This window comes from Amblyomma mixtum, chromosome 8, assembly GCF_055824585.1.
Source record: "Amblyomma mixtum isolate Tamu chromosome 8, ASM5582458v1, whole genome shotgun sequence".
Taxonomy (NCBI): Eukaryota; Metazoa; Arthropoda; class Arachnida; order Ixodida; family Ixodidae; genus Amblyomma; species Amblyomma mixtum.
Genome location: NC_143019.1, coordinates 140,929,160 through 140,954,355, shown reverse-complemented (window position 1 = coordinate 140,954,355; position 25,196 = coordinate 140,929,160). Strand labels below are relative to the sequence as shown.

Sequence of the window (25,196 nt, the reverse complement as noted above, 5' to 3'; positions counted from 1 at the left end):
AAGTGTTGCAAAGCGAATATCTCTGCAAATTTGGCGGTAACGAAGCCTTGGATGGTTGCTTGTTCCGTTGATACAGCGTTAGTTCTCTCTGACAGAATATTGATGTCCGCTCAGAGTTTGGTCGGCGCTTTCAACGCCTGCGGGGTGTCTGATTCCGACGCCTCCACCTTTCATTTGTATTTGTCGCCTTCCTTTGTAGGAAGCGGTCTCTTAGTTGCTATTCTGGCGTCTGTTTCCGTCGCGTTATTGGTCGATGCCTGGGCCGCCGTGGAAGAAATGGGGGGAATGGCACCTGCTTCCATTCCACTTATTGGTCGAAGCCTGGGACGCGGTGGGTGCCGTTCTAGCCGCAGTGGCTGTCTTTCCCTGAGACGCTTGCAAGAGGTGTTTAATTTCAGCCAACTCTTTCTTAAGGCTGGCAATTTCTCGGGATTCTAATTGCATTTGAAATTTCTTCTCTCGAAAGTCAGTAGATTGGGAGGCCTCTGCCGACCAGCTCATCTTCTTGCTGGAGCGGCTGTCGCTCTGTCCTCGGCTCAGCTTCTGTTCTCCTTCCCTGCAGGGCTCCCCAGTGGCGGGAAGGAGCTGGAGTTGTTCCGGCTCTGGGCGCCTCCTTTTCCGGTAGCGCCCTGTTCCCTCTTCCTGGGCATTGACTGGTGTCCGGCGCATTCGCCCCTTGACGGTCGGGCGTGCATAGCATGAGGGTGTTCTTGGCCGAATTGACTCCTACTTCACAGTTCACCGTCTCATACGGCAGCCTGGCCACCTCATAGGCGCAGAAGAGTAGTAGTGCGGATTCAAAATCTCTCATATTCCAATCTTGCGGTCGGCAGACGGTTTTGTAATCATCGGTCGGTAAGCGCGGGAGAAGAGCTTTATTGCGAAAGGCAAGCAGCCTTTTCCCGTTCTTTCCCTGTGGAAAATTCCGGTTCGACTCCCGTCGGCCGTGCTGCTGCTCACGCTCGTCGTCGGTAGATGCGCAACGTTTAGTCTTCTGGCTTCGTGGTCGGTCGTGGTACCCTACAACGGTTTCCCATTTTCCGTCCGCGAGCTCCGACGGGGATATTTTCTCTCCTTCCGCGGCGTATTCTATAATTGCAGGTCCCTGGGCGCTCAGTTCCTGGCGGAGAGTTAGCGAGCTAGGCCTAGCTCGATGGCTAGGCTGACAGTCGGCCAGCAATTGGCCTAGGTGTACGTAGGCTGGCAAAATACGGTTTGAGTAGGCACAGGGCGATGGTCCGGACGTCTTCCGAAACACCTGTGATAATAACTGTCGCTCAGCTTTTACCGACGTAACATCCGGCGTACCTCAAGGTGCAGGCTTATCACCTCTTTTATTCCTCATCTACACCAAAGACCTACCAAACAACATAGATTCCACGCTACGTTTATTCGCAGATGATTGCGTAATTTACAGCCCCATCCACGGCGCCAGCCGTGGATGTGGCTGTAAATCCTGTTGAAGGATTTACAGCTTTACATGGATTACAGGATTTAAGGATTACAAGGATTTAAGGATTTACAAGGATTACAGGATTTACAACAGGATCTACAGTAAATCCTGTAGATCCTGTTGAAGAGCCATTGCCGCTCTTCAACAGGATCTAACCACTATCTCAGCGTGGTGTGACAAATGGCACATGCCTCTTAATCTAAATAAATGCCAATCCATATCATTCTCCCGCAAGAACACAGTTATTGATAGCACTTACAACATAAAATCGGTCGCCGTCACCAGAACATCATCTTATAAATACCTAGGAGTACACATCACATCATCACTGTCATGGACAACACACATTCAGACCATCTGTTCCAAAGCATCACGCACACTTGGTTTTCTCCGGCGCAATCGAAAATCTGCATCACCTGAAGTAAAAAAGTTGGCATACATAACATTTGTACGTCCTAAATTGGAGTACGTGTCATCTGTCTGGCATCCATCACAATCGTATCTCATCCCAGACCTTGAAGCCATTCAAAATCGCGCCGCCCGTTTCATTACATCGCAGTACTCAAGAAATGCCAGCGTAACATTACTAAAACGATCCCTCGGCCTTCAAACGCTAGCAACTCGCCGTGTTATTTCCCGTCTATGCCTCTTTAACTCTTTCTTTTATCGCTCACCAAGACATTTGTTGCTGCAGCCACCCCCACGTACGTCATCCCGCCTAAACCACAGTAACCCAATCGCACGCATTAAAACCCGCACCTCCGCAATGAGCAGTTCATTTTTTCCCGACGCCATAGTGCTCTGGAATGGCCTTCCCGACAACATAATAGCATGCTCCGATCGCCACCTTTTCCGCTGGAAACTGGCTAATCACTTCTCATAAACATATTCATACTGCGACACCGAAGTGCCAACTGTTCCTTGTTTTCTTTTTGTATGTTTATTTCTTGCTTTTAGTTTGTACTCTTATTATTGTACTCTTTTTGTACTGTAGGTGTTTGCAGCGCACTTTTTTCGATTGTTGTTCCTTCACCGTTGTTGATCATGACACCCTTTAGTTGGTTTAAGCGGCACGTGTCTTTCAGTGTTTTCCATTCATGTTTTTCAGAGTTTTTATCTAGAGTATCAGTGATTTTAGATGGCACATGTAGTAGGACGTTTTGACATCTTCTGAGTCACATGTTAAAAATTTTTGTATAAAAGTCACTTCTTTTTCCAATAAAGCTCAGTTGAAAGTCAGCGCTGAGTTTCGTTCCCTTTTCTGTCCTAGAAGAACTTGTTGTTGGGCTAGTTGGTAGTTATTCATAATTAAATTCAAAGGCGCCAAACCATACGCACACACACACACAGGAGAAGAAAGACGAGACAGAGCGCCACTCACAACTGATTTAATGTGCAGAAAAAACACGTACATATATGTCCCTGTCGGCGCATGCGCAAGGCAGACATTCAGCTTCATGAAGATAAGCAGCGATCAAAAAACGCTTTTTCAGCCTTATACAGGTTTATCGACGTTTCACTGACGCACAAGTTGCCCCTTTTTTCGATATGGAATGCTTCTATCAGTTCCCTGGCTTTTGTCACACTACTCTTTGCCAAAATACGCACATCAGAAAAGCATGGTTCACAAGTACGCGACGGGCAGGTTCTGATGTGCATGGGTAAATGGGGGCCATCTTTATTCTGTTCTACATTTCTTTGGTGTTCTCTGATCCGCTCATTGACACATCGCCCGGTTTGTCCGATGTAGGAACTGCCGCAGGAGAGGGGAACTTCGTATACAACCCCTACCGCACATTTCGTGAACGGTCGCCCGTGCCTGGTACCGCAGCCACTTTCTTTTACTTTTTCTTTTCTTTTGGCTATTCCAGAGCAAAGGCTTCCGAGCTTTTGGGGGGCGGTAAAAACGAGTGGCACCCCATGCCTACTCGCAACCTTCTTCAGGTTGTGGGCCAACTTGTGCACATACGGCACAGCCACCGGTCTCACCTCTTCTCGAGGGACCTCCTCCCCTACTCCTGCTACCTTCTTCTTCAACTTCCGTAGGAGGCTTTCGGCAACCTGTGTCACGACCGAACCAGGGAACCCAGCTGAAGCCAGCCTAACCAATTGATTATCAAAACTCTGTCGCATCTTGTGAACACATGACTTCCCTAGAGCAGACTCAAGGCAAAGTGAAGCAATTCCTCTTTTAACTAGTTTTGAATGCGAAGAGTCGAATGGCAGAAGCCCCTTTTTTGCACGTGGAGCATATGCCCAACACACCTGATCCATACAGAACTCAATGTTTAAATCTAAAAACTGTAAAAGATTGTTTTCAGGCAGTTCATAAGTAAAATCCAAGCCTTTTCCATGTTGTCTAAAAAGGGGATAAAACACTGTTTACTGTACCAGCGAGGTTAGAGCTGCCGTCCTTAGTTTTTAAAGTTTTTAGATACATTGACGATTTCTTGATTGTTTTAACTAAGTTCGGCAGCTCTAACTTCGCTGGTACAGTAAACAGTGTTTTATCCCTTTTTAGACAACATGGAAAAGGCTTGGATTTTACTTATGAACTGCCTGAAAACAATCTTTTACAGTTTTTAGATTTAAACATTGAGTTCTGTATGGATCAGGTGTGTTGGGCATATGCTCCACGTGCAAAAAAGGGGCTTCTGCCATTCGACTCTTCGCATTCAAAACTAGTTAAAAGAGGAATTGCTTCACTTTGCCTTGAGTCTGCTCTAGGGAAGTCATGTGTTCACAAGATGCGACAGAGTTTTGATAATCAATTGGTTAGGCTGGCTTCAGCTGGGTTCCCTGGTTCGGTCGTGACACAGGTTGCCGAAAGCCTCCTAGGGAAGTTGAAGAAGAAGGTAGCAGGAGTAGGGGAGGAGGTCCCTCGAGAAGAGGTGAGACCGGTGGCTGTGCCGTATGTGCACAAGTTGGCCCACAACCTGAAGAAGGTTGCGAGTAGGCATGGGGTGCCACTCGTTTTTACCGCCCCCCAAAAGCTCGGAAGCCTTGGCTCTCGAATAGCCAAAAGAAAAGAAAAAGTAAAAGAAAGTGGCTGCGGTACCAGGCACGGGCGACCGTTCACGAAATGTGCGGTAGGGGTTGTATACGAAGTTCCCCTCTCCTGCGGCAGTTCCTACATCGGACAAACCGGGCGATGTGTCAATGAGCGGATCAGAGAACACCAAAGAAATGTAGAACAGAATAAAGATGGCCCCCATTTACCCATGCACATCAGAACCTGCCCGTCGCGTACTTGTGAACCATGCTTTTCTGATGTGCGTATTTTGGCAAAGAGTAGTGTGACAAAAGCCAGGGAACTGATAGAAGCATTCCATATCGAAAAGAGGGGCAACTTGTGCGTCAGTGAAACGTCGATAAACCTGTATAAGGCTGAAAAAGCGTTTTTTGATCGCTGCTTATCTTCATGAAGCTGAATGTCTGCCTTGCGCATGCGCCGACAGGGACATATATGTACGTGTTTTTTCTGCACATTAAATCAGTTGTGAGTGGCGCTCTGTCTCGTCTTTCTTCTCCTGTGTGTGTGTGTGCGTATGGTTTGGCGCCTTTGAACTTTTCTGTCCGTCCGTGTCTCGTGAGCGCTGCCAACACCTACAGCATGAAAAACTAACTAGCCCAAGAAAAGACTTTTTGTACCCCGTGTATTTTTCCCCCTTTCTTTTTTTTGTGTTCTCTGCCACTACCCTCCAACCTGTATGTACGCCCCCCCATCATGTAATGCCTTCGGGCCTTTAAGGGACAAATAAATTAAATGAAATGAAATTCCCGCACAAGGGCTGACTTCCGCCTAAACGTGGCTTCGAGGCGGAAGCTCATGAGAGAAACCGACGGAACAATGAGACAGCGCAAGCTTCAAAAAGCACGGTGATAACACAGCGCAGTCTTCGTCGTCCTTCTTCAAGCTGCTCCTGTGTCCCTTTTCCAGAGAAAAGCTCAAACTTCAATGCCATTAAGACGTTTGCGCACAAAGGCAGCGAACCTTTCCAATTATGTTACGCAAAGAGAGGGAAAAGGGCGCTCCGTACGCGGTGTCCATTGTCCCCGAGCGTGGTTTATACTATATTGTTAGCCCCTACAGTTGTACCATGGATCACGCTGATACATACCTTGATATTGGCTCGAGAAAGAAAAGATCATGAACAATCGCGGTAAGTCCCTTTGTTATGCAAGAGACCGGGAAGTTTATTTATTGATTTATTCAACATATCCCTAAAGGCCCTCTTTCAAAGGTACTACATGTGGGAGGGGGAGGGTCTGGGTAAAAAAGTACACGTATTAGGAACATGCTAAATAAACAATATAAAATAATAAAAAAATACAAAACAACGAATGAAAGAACGAATAAAGCAATAACGAACCGGCTAGGTATAATATGAAAAATAATTAAACAAAAGAAAGTAAATAAAGAAGCAGGTGATAGAAAACAATATAGCACAAAATATAGGTTTAAAGAAGACAATAAGGCATAACGGAAATCAAAAATACTATAGTGCACGTATAGGGCACGAAAAGAGCAGAAGTAAACACAGAAGCACTACAAGAGAGAAAAAAAACACACTTCAAATGCCAACGTCGCTGCGGATGACTTCAAGAAATGCGAAGGCGTTGGATTCAATGGCTATGTGCGCTGGTAAATTTTTCCACTCTATCATAGTGCATGGTATGAATGACTACGCAAATGCAGATGACCGACACGCGATGCGTTTGACTTTTGTGAGTATGGTCAAGCCGTGGAAAGACGGCTGGTGGTGAATGGAAAAAATCCGGGTGAAGCAGTAGACGGTGATACAGTATATAAAAAAGTGCTAGTCGTGATAGTTTACGGCAGTAATAGAGGACTCATTCTGCGCGATTTTTTAAGGCAGTGGCGCTGGTAGCATGTCAGTATTCTTAAAAAATAAAACGCACAGCACGGTTCTACAAGCACTCAATGTTAGGTTCGAGATTGGATTGGTCAGAATCCCAGACGGCTGATGCATATTCGATCGTCGGAAGAATGAGTGTGGTGAACGTAAGTTTCTTTAGATGCGGTGGAGCCAGTCTGAGGTTGTGCATTAGTAGGCCGAATAAGCGGTTGACGCATGGTAAGGTTAGATTAATGCGGTTAAGTCATGTTAAGTATGACTGCAGGTGAACTCCGAGGTACTTGTAAGTAGTTTCAAGCTCGACAGAGTCCTTATTTAGGAAATAACTTGTGGTAGCGCTAGAACCGGTAGGTAAAGACATGAGCTTAGTTTTAGAAGTATTAAGTGGCATAAGCCAAGATGCGCTCTATGCGGTTACTGCATCAAGGTCAGTTCGCAAGCAATGTTGGTCAGTGATAGAAACTATATTACCGTATATTAAGCAGACTTCGGCGAAGAGCCTTACTAGAAAATTTGGTGAAACTAAGATCGAGGACTGAATCCAAATCAACGATGCCGTCCACTGTACCGAAATGCATTGCAATTTATATACAGGGAGTAAACGGGAAGAAGAAAGAGGTGTTGTTATGACTATGCTTGCAACCCGCGTTTGACCAGACGACAACCCCAAAAAAAGGATTCCGTGCTGAGAAAGCGCCTGTGCGATTTTCTCAAGTTTCGCGGAGTGGAGATGACCTTCCCGGAGAAGGTCCCCCGGCTGCGTGCAGGGGGAGGTTGACGAAAGCGGCAGCTGCGCGGGTTGCGAGCACGTCGGCAGAGCTGATATCCTCGTCAACCCGTCGCTCGAAGCGACTGCATAAACACCACTGCCAGAGATCTCACGCATTCCAAGGAAAGCGAGGAACTGCACTCGACCGAAATACGCACTCGCCAGCAGTGCCTCATCGGCCGACAGACAAGGTCAAAGTCTCGCTTTAGCGCACACATAAACACATTGCTTCTTATTTTAACTATGTACATCGATTATCTGTGCGTGTATCAAACATCTGGAGGCGTTTTCCGCAGCACGCTTTGGTGTTTCTCGGGAGGACTTAGTCATCATCATCAGCCTGACTACACCCACTGCAGGGCAAAAGCCTCTCCCATATCTCTCCAATTAACCCTGTCCTTTGCTAGTTGCCGCCACTATATCCCCGCAAACTTCTTAATCTCATCCGCCCACCTAACTTTCTGCCGTCCCCTGCTACGTTTGCTTTCTCTTGGAATCCACTCCGTTACCCTTAAGGACCAGCGGTTATCTTGCCTTCTCTTTACATGCCCTGCCCAAGCCCACTTCTTCCTCTTGATTTCAACTACCATGTCATTAACCCGCGTTTGTTCCCTCACCCACTCCGCCCTCCTCCGATCTCTTAACGTTACACCTATCATTTTCCTTTCCATAGCTCGCTGCGTTCTTCTTAACTTAAGCTGAACCCTCTTTGTTAGCCTCCACGTTTCTGCCCCATAGGTGAGTACCGGTAGGATACAGCTGTTATATACTTTTCTCTTCAGGGATATTGGTAAGCTACCATTCATGACCTGAGAGAACCTGCCATACGCGCTCCACCCCATTCTTATTCTTCTAGTTATTTCCCTCTCATGATCCGGATCTGCGGTCACTACCTGCCCTAAGTAGACATATTCTCTTACGAGTTCCAGCACCTCGCTACCAATTGCGAACTGCTGTTCTCTTGCAAGGCTATTGAACATTACTTTGGTTTTCTGCATGTTAATTCTTAGCCCCACCGTTCTACTCTGCCTGTCGAGCTGATTGATCATGCTTTGCAGTTCTTACCCCGAGTGGCTTAGCGAGGCAATGTCATCAGCGAATCGCAAATTACTCAGGTATTCTCCATTAACTCTTATCCCCAACTCTTCCCATTCCAGTCCCCGGAATACATCCTGTAAGCAGGCAGTGAAGAGCATTGGCGAGATCGTGTCTCCCTGCCTGACACCTTTCCGTATTGGAATTTTATTGCTGACTTTATGGAGATCTATAGTAGCTGTGCAATCGTAATAAATATCTTCCAATATTTTCACATAGCACTCTTCCACACCCTGATTCCGCAATGCCTGCATGACAGCTGAGGTTTGCACTGAGTCGAATGCTTTCTCGTAATCAATGAAAGCTATATATAGGGGTTGGTTACATTCTGCGCATTTCTCTATCACCTGATTGATAGTGTGAATGTGGTCTATTGTCGAGTATCCTTTACGAAAGCCTGCCTGATCATTTGGTTGACTAAAGTCCAAGGTTGTCCTGACTCTATTAGCGATTACCTTAGTATATACCTTGTAGGCAACAGACAATAAGCTGATCGGTCTGTAATTCTTCAAGTCCTTGACGTCTCCTTTCTTATGAATTAAGATAATGTTAGCGTTCTTCCAAGCTTCTGGTACTCTCGAGGTCACAAGGCATTGCGTATACAGGGTGGCTAGTTTTTGTAGCACAATCTCTCCTCCGTCCTTCAGCAAATCTGCTGTTACCTGATCCCCACCAGCTGCTTTCCCTCTTTGCATTGCTCCTAAGGCTTTCTTTACTTCCTCCTTCGTTACTGGTGGGATGTCCCATTGCTGTGCTCGAATGACTCCCTCAGTAACTTGATGATTACATTCGCTACTGTAGAGATTTGTGTAGAACTCTTCGGCTAATTCAACTATCTTCTCCATATTGCTGATGACATTGCCCTGTTTGTCTTTTAGCCCATACATCTGGTTTTTACCTATGCCCAGTTTTCTCCTCACTGATTTTAGGCTAGCTCCATTCCTTAGAGCATGCTCGATTTTCTCCATGTTAAACTTTCTTATGTCGGCTACCTTGCGCGTACTTATTAACTTAGATAGCTCTGCTAGTTCTATGCTGTCTGTGGAGTTAGACGTCCTCATGCTTTGACGTTTCTTAATCAGATCTTTTGTCTCCTGAGATAGCTTGTTGGTATCCTGTCGAACCATCCTACCACCTACTTCTGCGGCGCACTCTGTAACGATAGCTGTAAGATTATCATTCATTGTTTCAACACTACGGTCGTCTTCTTCAGTTAAAGCGGAAAATCTGTTTTGCAGCGACATTCTGAATTCCTCTACCTTCCCTCTTAATGCTAACTCGTTATTAGCCTCTCGCTTCACCAGTTTCCTACGTTCCTTCTTCAAATCTAAGCTAATACGAGACCTTACCATTCTGTGGTCGCTGCAGCGTACCTTACTGAGGACATCCACATCCTCTACGATGCCAGGGTATGCACATAGTATGAAGTCTATTTCATTTTTAGTCTCACCATTGGGGCTCTTCCACGTCCGCTTCCTGTTTGCTCGTTTGTGGAAGAAGGTATTCATAATCCGTAAATTATTTCTATCTGCGAACTCTACTAATAACTCTCCCCTACTGTTTCTAGAACCTATGCCATAGTCACCTACCGCCTTGTCTCCAGCCTGATTTTTACCTACCTTTGCATTAAAGTCGCCCATCAGTACAGTGTACTGTGATTTTGCTTTGGTCATTGCCGATTCAGATCCTCATAGAAGCTTTCTACTATCTGGTCATCATGGCTTGATTTAGGCGCGTAGGCCTGCACCCCCCTTCAGCTTGTACCTCTTATTAAGCCTAATTACGATAGCTTCGACTCTCTCGTTAATACTGTAAAACTCCTCGATTTTGCCAGCTATATCCTGATTTATGAGAAATCCCATACCTAGTTCTCGCCTATCTGCTAATCCACGATAGCACAGTACATGCCCGCCCTTTAGTACTGTATACGCCTCATCTGTCCTCCTAACCTCACTAAACCCTATGACATCCCATTTAATGCCGGCTAATTCCTCCAGTAGCACTGCTAAGCTAGCCTCACTTGATAAGGTTCTTGCGTTAAACGTTGCCCGGTTCAGTTTCCAATGGCGGCCTGTCCGGAGCCAGAGATTCTTAGCACCCTCCGCTGCGTCACAGATCTGACCGCCGCCTTGGTCAGTTGCTCCGCAGCCGCTGGGGACTGAGGGCCGAGGGTTAATTGGTTTGTTCATAGAAGGTTGTGGCCAAGTACTACACCAGGGTGGCCAAATCCTGTTCTGATGAGGAAGTGCGTTGTCGGTTCTGGTCACCGAAATCAGGCCGCACTCCAAGCCTGGTTATGCAATTCCATCGACACGCGGAGTTTTTTTTTTTTTTTTTATCCGGTGGAGAATAGCGTGGCACCGGGATTCGGACCCCGGTCCTCTTGCACGCGAGGCGGATGCTCTATCTCTACGCCATCGCTGCTGAGGACTTAGTAGTAGCGCTAAAAAACAGGCATGACAAGGTAGAAAAAGGCAACACAGCCGCTAGACATCAATTCTGTTATGTCTAGCGCCTGTTCTGTCTTCTTCTACCCTGTCACCCCTGTTTTTTTTTTGCTCTACTACTATGTCCTCTCAATCTAAACACCTACTAGCCCAGCTTCCTGCCTTAAGTGTTTCTCGGAACTTGCGCTTTGTTTTCTTGCCATTCTGTGTACTGTTCCGTGAGTTAGGCCCGTCTTAATGGCTGTCTAAAGCCAAAGTGTTCAGCTGTGTGAACACGTGCATGGGTGAACACGTGCATGCTAGAAACCGTGTCTGTTGAAATAATTTACGAAATTTTCATGACGTATGAGTGTATGGCTTGCGCAATATCATATGTGCATTGTTTCCTACACCGCACGAGTAGCTCAGTTTGTTGAGCCATCTACCACGAACATTGGCCTAGTCTTGGGGTGGCTGCCGCTGCAAATTCCTCTCTCAGGGATCGCATCTGAAGAGCTGCCGGCGGGAATGGCAGTCTTGAGAGAAATCGAGAAACGGGAGGGGGAAGGCAGAAAGTTACGTGGGCGGTGGACTTAAGGAAGTTTGTGAGGATAAATACTTGGCACAGCTGAGGTTTAACTGAAGAGATGCGGAAGAGGTCTTTATATGCCTCTAGACGCTGTTATGCTAATGATGGTTATGATGGTTATGACAAAGATAACTATATCCGCGTGTCTTAAAGAACTACTGACGTACAGGCTTCCTACCATAGTTTAAGCATAAGTTTGCTGACTGCCACTCTCACTCCTTATTTAGGTTATTTTATGAGCCCTCTCTGCAAGTTCAAAGTAGAGATCAGAGATCTCTCCACCCTCCTCACTTTCTTTAAGACGAAGTTGGGAACAAATCAAACAAAGATATAACAGGATTGCACTAAGGTCTGCTTAAGAGCGGAAATGCAGGGGCCTTTCCCTGTCCTGATTTTCTCCCTGTATTGTTTATTATTCTTTAATGTTTTGTGTTTTTTTCGGATACGTGCGGTGACCAGCTTTGGATCATTGTCAAGGCGAAACGACCACATACTATGTGGACGCCATGGCTATTCTGAAGTCCAATTGGTATATCAACGCCCATGGCTATGGCGACATGTAGGTGTGTTTTGGCGTTTAATTCATCAACCTATTACTCCACATGAAACAAATTTGTAATTTGGCGAAATTTTTGCCCCAGTACCTAATGCAATCCAATTTTTTTCGTATATCTTTATAGAAAGACATGAACGTGCGGATAAAATTACGGGCACTTTTCGATGACGCGTACATGGTCATATAATGCTCTCGCATTAATAAACTTATATCCGGAAATACGCAGTAGCGCAAAAGGCGAACACAAACGTGGTGAGGGAACATGGCGAGCGCTTCCTCCAACACGTCCGTGTTCGCATTTCCAGCTACTGTATCTTGCCTGAGTATGCACCAACACGCCGAGCTACAAGTGCTACTCAGTTAAAGTTATGTCGGCTGCATTACAAAAACGTTTGTGCGCAGAATAAATATTTAAGCCGGAAATCTGTCAGCCGCTGTAAGTTTGAAAATTTAAAATTCGTGAGTTGGCTACTCGAACCGTTTGGTGCTATATACGGCTGCACATAACACATTCAAGACCGGAAATTCATTCGATCAATTCATTCGGTGCACCAAACCAACGATGCCTTCCACTGTACGGAAATACATTGCGATTTATATGCAGGGAGTAAACGGGAAGAAGAAAGAGGTGTTGTTATGACTATGCTTGCAACCCGCGTTTGACCAGACGACAACCCAAAAGAAGTTTTCCACGCCGTGAAAGCGCCTGTGCGATTTTCTCAAGTTTCGCGGTGTGGAGATGGACTTCCCGGAAAAGGACGTCCGGGGACAGCGACCGACCACGGACGGAACCAAGGGCGCCCGTTCGGGGAAATAAAGGGGCGGAGCCATCAAGCCCGTTTCCGTCAGGAGCCGGCCCCACCGTAGAGAGCTCGCCGCATTTGAGGCCCGCGGCGTCGCAATAACCACGTGCGTTTTCGGTGACACTGAGCCGCTTGCAGCACTTTTGCGTCACTACAGGAATTAGCAGCGGACTGTCACTTTCTCCTCTCCCGTTCCCATGGGTTGACTGTGCAACGAGTGATTCCTCCTGCTACAGTGCTGCACAATTTCGATTTTTCCCGGGAGGGCGCCACCAGCGCCACCGTGATCGGCTGTGCGCACACCGAGCTCCAGCAAAATCACGTCTACGTCCAGGTTCCTGACCTCGGATCGCCACCAACCGTTCTACAGGAGCGCTACTTCATCGCCTGTACGCCTGGTAACCAAAATTCCAAGCGTTCTGCGCCGTTTTTTGGCACATCTGCATCTGGCTGGCCGCCCACGCCGGGCGCGCTAAGCCAAGCCTACATCTGCACCGCCGGGGCAACGCCCCCCGCGCTCGCCAGCATGCTCGCAGCCGGAACGGCGGGGAGCTCGCCTAGCCAGTCAGCAGCCCAGGCGCTGAATCACAAGCACTGTGCTCCCGCGGCGCCCCGGCAAGCCACCGCAGCCACGATCGTCATGAAATTTGCGAACCACCTCAACCTCGGCAACACTTTATTCCCTGTGCTCTGTCGGTCCGTCATGGATTCCGCCCGCCTAACCAAGACTGAACGTGACAATACCTACATCAAACTCCGCACCTCGCTAAACATCTTGGCCATCGATACCCACCGCCCAGCCGCTGCGGACAAGCTGCTCCAACTCAAGCAAGTTTCACTGAACAACATACAGTACGAAGTCACCTCGTACGTAGCTAACGACCCCCTTAACGCCCGTGGTGTTATACACGGCATCACCATGGACTTTACCGAAGACGACTTTGCCGCTAACCTTCGTGTTGACGGGACCCGACTCCTAAGCGCCCGCCGTCTCGGACGTACCAACACACTTCTGCTCACCGTCGAAGGGCCCCGTCTACCACGCTATGCCGTCTTCTACAGCGGAGTGTACCGCGTCTACCCGCAAAAGCCGCACAGCAAACAATGCACGCATTGTCACGCCATAGGACACCGTGCCGACGTCTGTCCTAACAAGCCTAGCCTTGTTCGGTGCTCGATTTGCAGCCAACCGTTTCCTCCTGACCAAGACCCAACGACTACCCCGCATGAATGTGAACCACACTGCTGGAACTGCAAGGGCGACCACACACCGTCTCATCCTGAGTGCCCCGCAAGGAAAGACGCCGACGCTGCAGTCCTAAAGTGGCACCGCGCCCAACGACGCCATCACGCCCGCGCCGTCCCTCCACCCCCTAAAGCCGACGCGACCATCTGGCCGCCCCTGCCTACCTCGAACCGCTACGAGGCCCTTCAGCTCTCCTGCAGCAGCAGCAGCAACAGCCCGGGGCACGAGACCGCGCAAAGAAGTCAATCTCGAACCAAGCCCTCTGCCAAGCGGCCACCGTCCACCACTTCTGGTGCGGCAACCAGCACCTCCACCTCCTCTACTAAACCGCAAGCTTCCGTGATGCAGTCACAGACTCCACCAAGTCACCAGGTGAGCGGTCCATCTCCCACATCCATCGCACCCCCTCCCCCGTCCTTCCAAAACCGGTTTTACTCACGCCCCTCCACACCTACTCCACTTTCACCCCTCCCTACCGACAACGTTATTGCTCTCATACAGCAATCCCTTGCTCCCGTCCTATTGGCCTTACAACAACTGACGGCTCGCGTCGAGCAACTAGAGCACCATCTCCTCTCCCTCGCGTCCTCTGCCCCATGCTCTCCCGACGCAGACTCCAATGCTCCCCCTCGAAAGCGCGCAAGCGCCCCTCTAGTGCCTAACCTCGACACAATGGAGGAAGACCGGCATGATGAGTGATATCATGCGACACACATCCCCACCCCAAAACCCTCTAATTATTTGGCAGTGGAACTGCCGCGGTTTTCGTCGCAAGAAAAATGCCCTCTTGCAACACATGCAGATTACTGGCGTTAACCCAGACGTCATCGCACTGCAGGAAACGCACGGTGCCTTTTCTCTGCCAGGTTACGACCATTTCACTCAGCCAAGTATAGTCATGAAGAGAAAAGGACATCAAACGCCCCCTCCTCCGCCGACTTTGACGGTTACATACATACGGCGCACGATACCCACCATTCAGGAAGATACATCCCACCTCAACTCCGGGACGAAAGAGCATGTCCTGACACACTCCACCTATCAGGGTCACCGTATCACGATTTTAAACTGCTACTGGACTCCCTCCGACTCCAAAACCAGCATCCCACCTTTGCATACGGCCCTTCCTGCCTCTAATGTCCCTACTACTTTCGTCCTTCTTGGTGACTTCAACTGCCCACACCCTGCATGGGGATACGACCGTACTTCAGCCTCCGGACGAAAACTCGACCGCTTCGCCAGTATTCATCACCTCACCCTCCTGAATGACACGTTCATGCCTACACGTCTAGGATGTGGAGCACAATCCGACACAAACCCCGACCTCGCATGGATTCGCAGCGATCTCCGCGCTTCTTGGAGTAATACGGGTGACACGATGGGGAGTGATCACTGTATTCTTCAGATAACGCTCACGTCCCAGCGACCCTCCAGACCACCCGGAACACATCTACCTCCCACTATGCTCGTAGACTGGCCAAAGGCTCGGCCGGCCCTCGACTCCTTATCAGTCTCACTCGAGGACCCCGAAAAATGGTGTAGCGCCATTATGGAGACCGTCTCCCAACACACCAAACATATCCACCGATCTCCCGACTATCCATACATTGACACACACCTACTTGGGCTATGGAAACAACGTCGCCGGGCCATAAAAGCTTGGCGCAACTGTAGATCTGGCCACGCATTGAAAAGAAAAGTTGCTGAACTAACGCAAGCAGCCCAAGAATACGCTGACCAACTAGCCACGAACAACTGGCTTCAGCTCTGTGATGACATGGTCGAGAGACTCCACACTCCAAAAGTCTGGCACATTATGCGCACCCTACTTGGACAGGGTAAACCTCGCAACACACTTCAAAAGCTACAGTTGGCCCTCTCCGTCTCACAAGAAGAGCTCGTTGAGCAAATCCGAAATCAATTTTACCCATCCTCTACTTCTCCTGCCAGCTACCCGTCATACCCTTACACCGAAGAAGAAGCAGACGAACAAGGAATGAATTCCGACTTTACATTCGCCGAACTTCAGGCTGCTCTACGCTCCCTTAAGCGAAACACAGCACCCGGCCCAGATAAAGTTACCTATGGTATACTCCGTAATCTCCCCGATTCAAAACTAGACGAACTTATTCAGATTATTAATACTGTTTGGCGCTCCGGGAAAATTCCCGCTGCATGGAAAGAGGCACACGTAATTATGATTCCGAAACCAGGAAAATCCTCTGCGCTCATCACTAACCTCCGACCTATATCCATGACTTCTTGCCTAGGGAAGCTGATGGAGAAGATGGCCCTTACCCGCCTCGAATGTCACCTGCATACCAATCGCTGTCTTGCTCCCACTATGGTCGGATTCCGCGCCCACGTATGCACACAAGACATTGGACGGCAAATCTATGAGGATTTGTACGCCTTCCCAAGCAGCGCACAGCTTCGAGTTTTGACCGGCGTGGATATCAAAAAGGCTTTTGATAATGTCGCCCACTCCGCAATTCTCACCAACCTGGCAGACACTCGCCCTGGGGTCCGCATGTTCAACTACATCAAAGACTTTCTTACAGACAGGACCCTCCGAATCATTGGCCCCGACGGCACACCTTCCGCCCCCTTTCCCCTCACCGCAGGTACACCACAGGGATCCATTCTTTCACCTATGCTTTTCAACTTGGCAATGAAACAACTGCCCCGAAAACTCGCTGAAATTCCTGGCCTACGCCACGCTATATATGCGGATGATATCTCTCTCTGGTCTACCACAGGAAACGCCGGGGAACTAGAATCCACTTTGCAGCAAGGCCTCGACGTCGTTCAGGAGCATGCACGCCGCATAGGTATGAGTTGTTCCGCCGAAAAGTCGGAATACATCGTGGTTTCTAACGCTCCTCAAAAAACCGCTTCTTCCTACCGCGAACTCATTCAACTCTCTCTCGCGCAAACCCCTATTCCCCGACGGAGCCACATCAAGATCCTTGGCTTCACTTTTCAACAAGATGGCAAGTGCAACGTGTGGCTTAGCCAACTCCTGCAACAACTGAACCAAATTCGCCACATGCTGTCCCGCATATCTCGTCAAAAGCATGGACTCAGAGAACACGAACTCCGTCGAGTTATAGAAGCACTCGTTTATTCGAGGGTCATGTAGGCCTACCCCTATCAACGCCTCACATCCTCTCAAGTAAGCAAACTGGAAGCCTCTCTGCGTCGCTTCACTCGATTAGCCATGGGAGTTCCCATCTACGCCGCAAATGCTCTGATCGCAGACGCCGCCATTTTCAACTCCCTCGAAGAACGCGCAGCAGCACACCACCGAGCCCAGATACACCGCCTCTCTACCTCCGAGCAAGGCAGAGACCTCCTCAGCCTTTTCGGACACACCATTTCCCAACTACCCCCGCTTCAACCATCTGCTCCCCCGTGGAAAAGCCTCCCGCGTCTTACTGTAAAACCCATTCCACGTCACATGTCTCAAAACGATAAATCCCGGGAGGCGTGAAGCACTGGCGAACCATTTACCCGTACTGGGCCACGACACTTACTATACCGATGCCCATATCCTCGAGCACCAAGTAGTTACTGCAGTAGTCGGCCCTCGAAGCACCTCCACACATCTCCACACAGGAGTGCCCTCCTCAACCGACGCAGAAACTCTGGCCATAGCAGAAGCGATTACGCTTCACGACCACCTGTCCTCCACCATCACCATACGTGCAGACTCTCAGGCTGCCATACGCTCATTCGAATCTCAAAAACTCCCTCCCCATATCCTAGACACTTTGCTGCAATACCTAACAGCCCACCCTACGCTCCATGTCCGCCTTGAATGGATTCCTGGTCATCAAGGTATACCGGAGAATGAGCTTGCTCATGCTCTGGCCCGTGAAAAAATACCACCGGGCCCTCCGACTGCCTGGCCAGCCCATTATAATCCCAAGGCAGACCGCGCTACACACCGACAGGACCGCCGCGAACACCTTCGCAATTTGCGGCACATGCGACGAACCCTTCCGTCACCCTCCCATTTCCTTTGCCGTGCTGACGCCTCTCTAATTCGACAGGCACAGACTAACTCCCTTCCCTGCGAACTGTATTCCCACTATATCCTTCATAAACCTGGCAAACCCGCCTGTCTCGTGTGCGGAGAGCATCCCTCCAACATTCATACATATTGGTTATGCCCCCGCGCAACTAACTCTCCCACCATACCTTCCTCGCATACCTTGCCTCCCCCTTTCACCTCACGTGGGCCCGATGGACCGCTCCACCAACCTCTCTGCAGCCCACCCTCTGGCCGCTCCTCGCCGCCCACATCCGACGCATCCAAGGGACACGTGGCCCTACTCTGCCACCGCCGATAAATAGCGCCCACCAAACGGGCAACTAAGAAGGCTCGGACTTGAGCTGAAAAATAAAAGTTATCTCTCTCTCGGTTTTTGCCCATCTTGTGGAAATGTGTATCTTGCTGGATTGCTCTGCGCCTCATGGAAGGGAGGAACCTTAGGGTATTTAAGGACGGTACTGAGTGCGAAAGGACGCTCTGGGCCCTGTATAAAAGGCTCAACCAGTCGCTCGACGCTGTGAACTTTTAAATTTTGACTCTTTCCCAAGCACGTAAAAAAGTCTCGTAAGAGTGCCATTAAACTCGCTTGTTTTCGTTTCCCCAAGCATCGAAGATTCAGCCTTTTTTTCAGCCCGAAGGCTCAACACGGTACCAAACCGCACCCGGGTTTGCGATAGCCTGAGCGCCAAGACCAGCGGTGGAAGGGGAGGGATTTGAACCCACACTCCCGAACAGACTGGTGTACGGAAGGTCACTGAGCTCACTTTTGCGAATGATACGCGAAGCCCGGGAAGGCGCACGGAAGGCCCGACTGTAGTAGAGTTCGTATTGACTCTGCTGGATCGTCTATATAACGCTAAGTAACTCGCGGAGGCTAGCGTGAATCAGCCGAGGCTCGTTCTAAGGTCAACTGTGATCGGAAAACCCGTCAACGGACGTTTTGCATGGGTGACAAGGTAATGTTGCTGACACCTTCAAGGAAAAATAGGCTCGAAGTACAGTGGGAAGGTTCTGCTAAAGTAGTTGCCAAGCTAACACCAACTACGTGGAGAAAGCCCCAGAAGGCGTAAAGAAGTGCGCATTTACCATTGCAACCAAATGAAGGCATAAGTGCAGAGAGAAGCCGCGGTAAATCTAACACTGAACCTTTCTAAGGAGATAACAATTTTATGGCCCGTAATGAACACAATCCGTACTTAAAAAGTCGTGCTAGTCAGGCAATCAAATAAGAGATTGCATTGCTTAGTTCCAAGAATTGTCAATCCTTGTTAAATTTTTAATAAAACCTATATGTGACAGTAGCATATTTCGTTGCTGCTGCCGGACGGCGCGGTACAAACCCCGTTGTGGCTTTAGCGTGCCCGCGTCCTGTATTTTGTCCGTGCTTTTAAGAAAGTGATATCGCTGTTACTTCAGCCGAGGTTTATAAAGAAAAATGTTGTTCCCCGCAGCTGGCTTAAATCAACCGCGTACTGTTTGCCGTCGCGTAGGACTCGTCAAGGTGTGTTTACGTTCCGCAGAACTAGTTTCTTAGCCAGGAATAATTCGACATTTTGAAAAATTCAGTAACGGGAAGTGTATCTCTGTAGCCTCCTCTAAGGTTAAGGAGCAGCCGGTCCCTTTTTTGAAGCTATATACATCTTGCCTGATGCTTTTTCCTCCTCATTTAAAGAAAGGCGACGAAATATTAAGAATAAAAACAACATGACTCGTCAAGGTGTGTTTACGTTCCGCAGAACTAGTTTCTTAGCCAGGAATAATTCGAAATTTTGAAAAATTCAGTAACGGGAAGTGTATCTCTGTAGCCTCCTCTGGGGTTAAGGAGCAGCCGGTCCCTTTTTTGAAGCTATATACATCTTGCCTGATGCTTTTTCCCCCTCATTTAAAGAAAGGCGACGAAATATTAAGAATAAAAACAACATGACGGCGCTCACGTACTACTGATAGCGTAGTCCTCTCAACAGTGTTTGGAACGAGCGAGACGTTCAAGATTGCCGCGCCCAAGAGGCGGCCGCCGCTCGCATCGGTGGTAGAAAGATGACATACGCGCAAAAAAAAAAACAAAAAAAAAACAAATCGAAGGATGCTTTGAACTACACGACATCACCGACTTTCATTCTTTCTTCGTCATGACTGAATCGAAGATCCGTCTTAATTGGCTTTGGGTGGCCTCCCCATCACTCATCTCAGATCACGGCGCCCGCTTTACATTTTTCGCATTAATGTGCAGACTAATTTCCAAGACGCCGCTGCGAACTGCGTCGGCCGCTCACTTCGTAATGGTGAGAGCACGCATGTTCTTACGTGATTCTTATGGTTCCCCCCGCTCAGCGGAAACTCCGCCGTCATATTCGCCGCGTCGAGGAAATCGGGATTGGTAGACAGCGTCGTGGCATCACAATGAGATGACCTCGAGCGGGTGATTGAAACACCCCACAACGATCGCAAAGTACAGCATTCATGACGTCACTACACACTTCATGTTTGGTCTACAGGGCCCTGTTGTCATGTCATTTCACCGTTATTAAGCAATACATCTGAAGAAAGAAAAGCAATTGCGCAGGAAATAAAAATGGTCGAACAGGGACTCGAACCATGGCCACTTGGATCGTGAGCTGGGCGCTATCCGTCGACCACTGAGCAGCGTTCAGTCTGAGCGGTAGGGCATTGCATGCGGCCACTTCATACCGCACAGTTAGCAATGAATTACACTTTTAACACTTCTTAAGGGTCCCCGAAACTGTATTTCTTGAAAACGTGTAGCAGCGCAACGAAGCGGTAGCGGGAATATTGCGGGCTTTCTTTGAATGCTGGCAATGCGGATCATGCGTCGGATTCTTCCCCGTGAAAAAACGGAATCCTCTCTTTCTCAACGCTCTGTGCAGTGAAGAAATGTTTAATAATGAAGTAATTGCTTATTGGCATCCAGCCATGCGCCGCCTTATGACTACAGAGGAAAGCCATACACCTTTCACAGAAATATCATACCTAAAAAAAACTCGACCTGGTCAGGGATTCGTACCCGGGACAAACGCTTCATCGGAGCAGCAGCTCTGCCAACTGAGCTGGCTGGAGCGGCTAGCATATGGCAGGGCAAGAGAGGATTGGTAATTGACTCGAAGTGGGAGCATTGTCGGTCTAATTTTTAGGGCTATCCCCCAGAGTTGGGTACATATATAGTAAGAGATTTGTAGTACGGTTGGCAATTTTATCTTATTAAAAATCCACTCCACCCTCGGGGACTGCCCTAAATATTGGACCAAGAAAGCGCTTTTGGCTCCTAAATGAATATTGTAGATATTTCAGGGTTCCCGCTCGGTATTTAACTAATTAAGCGGAATATAAAGATACGCAAAGGAGCGCCACACGTTGGGAATCAATGTCACTGTTTTCACCTAGCTGCAGTGTATAGATTTCCTTCAAGCTTTGGCAAAAGTTACGTGAAATGCTCTGCGTAATTCCTTCGGAAAAGCTTGCTGCGCGCGAGCGGAGGCGGTCAAAATGATGCAGCTTGCCTTTTACTGCCTCCCTTCTTTTCGCTGGAGCGATTCCCGAGGCGGCTTCACACGCACACCTCTTGCCGCCGCCCTGCAGTCGCCGACGAATGGAGAGAGCAGTCGCCGGGAAACATCGGCGACACGTCCCGAAAACCACCCCGCTGCGTGTACTGGGAGGTTGACGAAAGAGGCAGCTGCGCAAGCGGCAGCTGCGCGGCAGCTGCGCGGGTTGCCAGCTCGTAGGCAGAGCTGATATCCTCGTCAACCCGTCGCTCGAAGCGACTGCATAAACACCACTGCCAGAGATCTCACGCATTCCAACGAAAGCGAGGTCAAAGACAGACAAGGTCGAAGTCTCCCTTTAGAGCCGATTACCTAAACACATTGCCTTTTAGTTCAGCTATGTACATTGATCATCTGTGCGTGTATCAAACGTCCGGAGGCGTTTTCAGAAACACGCTTGTGTGTTTCTCGGGAGAACATAGTAGTAGCGCTAAAAAACAGGGACGTCAATATAGAAAAAGACAACACAGGCGCTAGACATCAACTCTTTTGATGTTGTTGGTGTTGTCTTGGTGGCATGGCACATACCCACGACGGGGCATTGGCCAGGGTTCAGCGAGGAGAGCCCAAAGAAGGCAAATTGGTGCCAAGCTAATGGATTATTTTTGGTTGCCAAACTAATGATCTAACTTTGGGTAAGAATTCAGAGGAATTAAAGATGAAATTAGAGATTAAAAAAATGAATTGGAATAGTAAATGCGCGTAAAGATTAGAGAACGGAATACAAGAAAAATTGCTTATTCGAAGTAGGCGACCGAGTGCACGCTCTCCTTTCTCAACGCTATTCTTGATGTGGGCCGTCAGTCCATACTGGCATCATAAATTATGCCTAAATACCGCAAGGCTTCCACCTGCAGTATGTTGCGCGTGGGATAGTGTAACGATATATATAGACATGTTGGATTGAATAACTAACACACTACTTTTATGCACATTTAACACTAGATTAATGCTATTAAGCCAACCTCGAGTGCACTGAGGTAAGCCTGAAGACAACGATACGGGGCATGAATGTCTGTTGCCGAGGCAAAGAAGGCTATGTCGTCTGCATAAACATAAACTGTAACGTCAGGGTGGATGGGAATATCACATTCAGATTATTGAAAAGAAATGGCGAAACCACAGAACCTTGTGGCACACCTCTGATCTGGGCATAGGTGTCTGAAGTGAAGGAGCCGTCAGTGTAAAAAAACTGCCGTCCTGCTAAAAATTCACGCATCCACGCATGAACGTAGTACGGCGGGGGTAGTAATGACAATTTCGTGAGAAGGATGGAATGTTCAATACTGACATATGCTTTAGCAATGTCAAGCGTCACTAACGCTGATACGTCGTTGTCTCGCATATCAAGGCAGATTCTGCTCTCTAAATCAACATGGGCAGACCATATTGAGCATCCGCGGCGAAAGCCCATCTGGGCTGGACACAATGCGTTGATTTCTGAAATATGCTTTGATAGGCGGCTGTGCACAATTCTTTCCACGAGATTTACCAAATTGGATGTTAGAGCTATCGGCCGAATGTTATCAAGATGGAATCCTTTCTTTGAATTTTTTAAGAGTAATACTATTTTCGCCACCTTCCAGGAGTGCGGCAGCCATGCAGCTTCCAATGAAGCGTTGACCAGGTCGAGGAGGTCGTGAGTGAAGTATTGAGCTAAGATTTTCAACATACCAACCGTAACACCACCCGAACCCGGAACCGAAGATTGCATCGAAGAAGCTACAGTTAATAGTTCTGATTTGTCAACCACCAACTAGTCTGAACACGGGAAGGGGTCGAACAGGGGCACTCTGCAATGCTCATGAAAGCGTAATGCGAGCCCTTGTGCGATTCTTTCTAACTCATCTTTCACCTCATGTGGAGACAGCACACCCGAGCTTGTTAACTGCATGGCTGAGGAGTGGACATTTCGTTCCATAAAATGGTACAAAGCCTTCCTATCGTTTGGGGCTGACAAATATGTATTCAAATTTTGAATGTAGTCATCCTTGGCCTTTGCTATTGTTCTTTCAAACGAGGCCGAGAAAAATTTGTAGTTGATCAAATTAGCAGGGCTCTGGTTATGCGAAAGGCTCTTCCATGCTGCTTTCCTACGGCGGAAGGCTGTCTCACACGCAGCGTTCCACCATAGGGATGGTGATTTATTACTAACAGCAAACCGCACAATGAACTGTGAACTCTCCGTAGCTTTCAAAACAGAATGAAACACTCGCTGAGCCCTGTCGGTTCGTTGGAACAAACATCAGATGTAAGGGAGGCGCGCAAAGATGATTTGTAGGCTGGATGATTAACTAACTTTCGGACCGAACCATGATCATGGAGTGGGCGCACTAAGATGGTGAAAATAATTGGCAAGTGGCTACTAGACGTACCACTGTCAACTGTGGACCAAGCCCCTATGCCTACCCCACCTGCTGCCAAGGACAAATCGAGAACTGAACGCGTATTTCGATGTATGAAGGTTATGCCCCTAGAACTTCAGCAGCGCACATTATTTTCCGACATCCATGCCCATAACATCTGACCATGAGTCAGTGTAGCTATCCCAGACAACGTGATGTGAGTTAAAGTCTCCAGCAATAATGACCCTATTAGAGTTCCCAAGCAAGCTGTCCAGGTGGTCTGTTATGTTTACTCCTGCTGGATAATATACGTTAGCAACTGTGACAGGAGCACAGTGCGGTAAAGTAAGATCAACAGCTAAGAGCTCGCTGTCAGGCAGCATAACCTTTTTATTAATTGATGCGCGGTGACACAGTTTTGAAGAAATCAGGATCACTAACCCACCGCCCCTGCCATGTATGCGGTCCGCTCGAAAAGCACGAAACCTATTTAATGAAAATGATTTTACAGAGGAGAGCCAAGTCTCTTGTAAGAGCACTATATCAGGATTATGGCAAGATAAAAGAAGTTTTAAATCTGTAAGAGAACAAGCAATAGATCGGCAATTCCATTGTAGAACCTTTACACCAGCCATGATAACTAGTCGAGAATAGAGGCTGTATCAGCCTCTTTTAGCATATCAGACTTTGAGGAAACTTTAGCAGGCCCTTTTTTAGTCTTTACCTGGGGGACGGAGGGCTTAGAGGGAGAGGTGGAAGCACGACGCTTCTGTGTAGAGCAGGTCATTTCCACATCAGTAGTGCAGACACTGCTGCGAGGAAGACTAACTGGGACGCTATCGAGAGGTGGCACGGGGGTCGGTATATTGGAAGATTAGTGTATCGGGAATGACGCACGTGCCATGCCTGGTGCGGCGATTCATCGTGCTCGCCTAGATTAGATATGCGCCTTGGTTGCCACACCCCTTGCGGCTATAAAAGCACTGTACGTTCAGCAATAAAGTGCATTTGTTCGCTGGCCACCTCGACTGATACATGGTGTCAGAAGTGGGATAGCTCACGTCGGGGGGCCTGCCGTTTGAGGATAAGACTGCAGCCACCGAAACACGATGGAGCAACTGCTGAAGCTTCCTGAACCACTGCTGTTGTCTGGGAATATTGCCAAAAACTGGGAATTGTTCCAGCAGAAATTCGAGCTTTTTCTGGAAGCAACGGAATCTCCAAAAGAGCCCCGAACCACGGCCGCCAAAACAGCACTGCTGCTCAGCACTGCCGGAGACGACGCATTGGAGGTATTTAACAACTTCCTTTTTCTCGAGGGCGAGAACAAGAAAGATTATGCTACCGTTGTTAAGAAATTCAAGGAGTACTGCCAAGAACAACAGAATGACGTCTATGAGCGGTACATATTCCGATC

At 48.4% G+C, this 25,196-nt stretch overlaps 1 protein-coding gene across 2 annotated transcripts in view; it reads right to left on the bottom strand.

Annotated features, from left to right (window-relative positions):
• Positions 1 to 25,196, bottom strand: part of LOC149334648 (glucoside xylosyltransferase 1-like) — a 222,253-nt gene that overhangs the window by 17,795 nt on the left and 179,262 nt on the right. The window contains exon 1 of one of the 2 annotated variants that reach the window (XM_089556294.1): positions 21,390 to 21,473. The exons of the other annotated variant lie outside the window; for it this stretch is intronic. The gene's annotated coding sequence lies outside the window, so the exon portion shown is untranslated. Of the gene's footprint in view, positions 1 to 21,389; positions 21,474 to 25,196 lie in introns of those variants that run through there. 2 annotated transcript variants of the gene reach the window in all.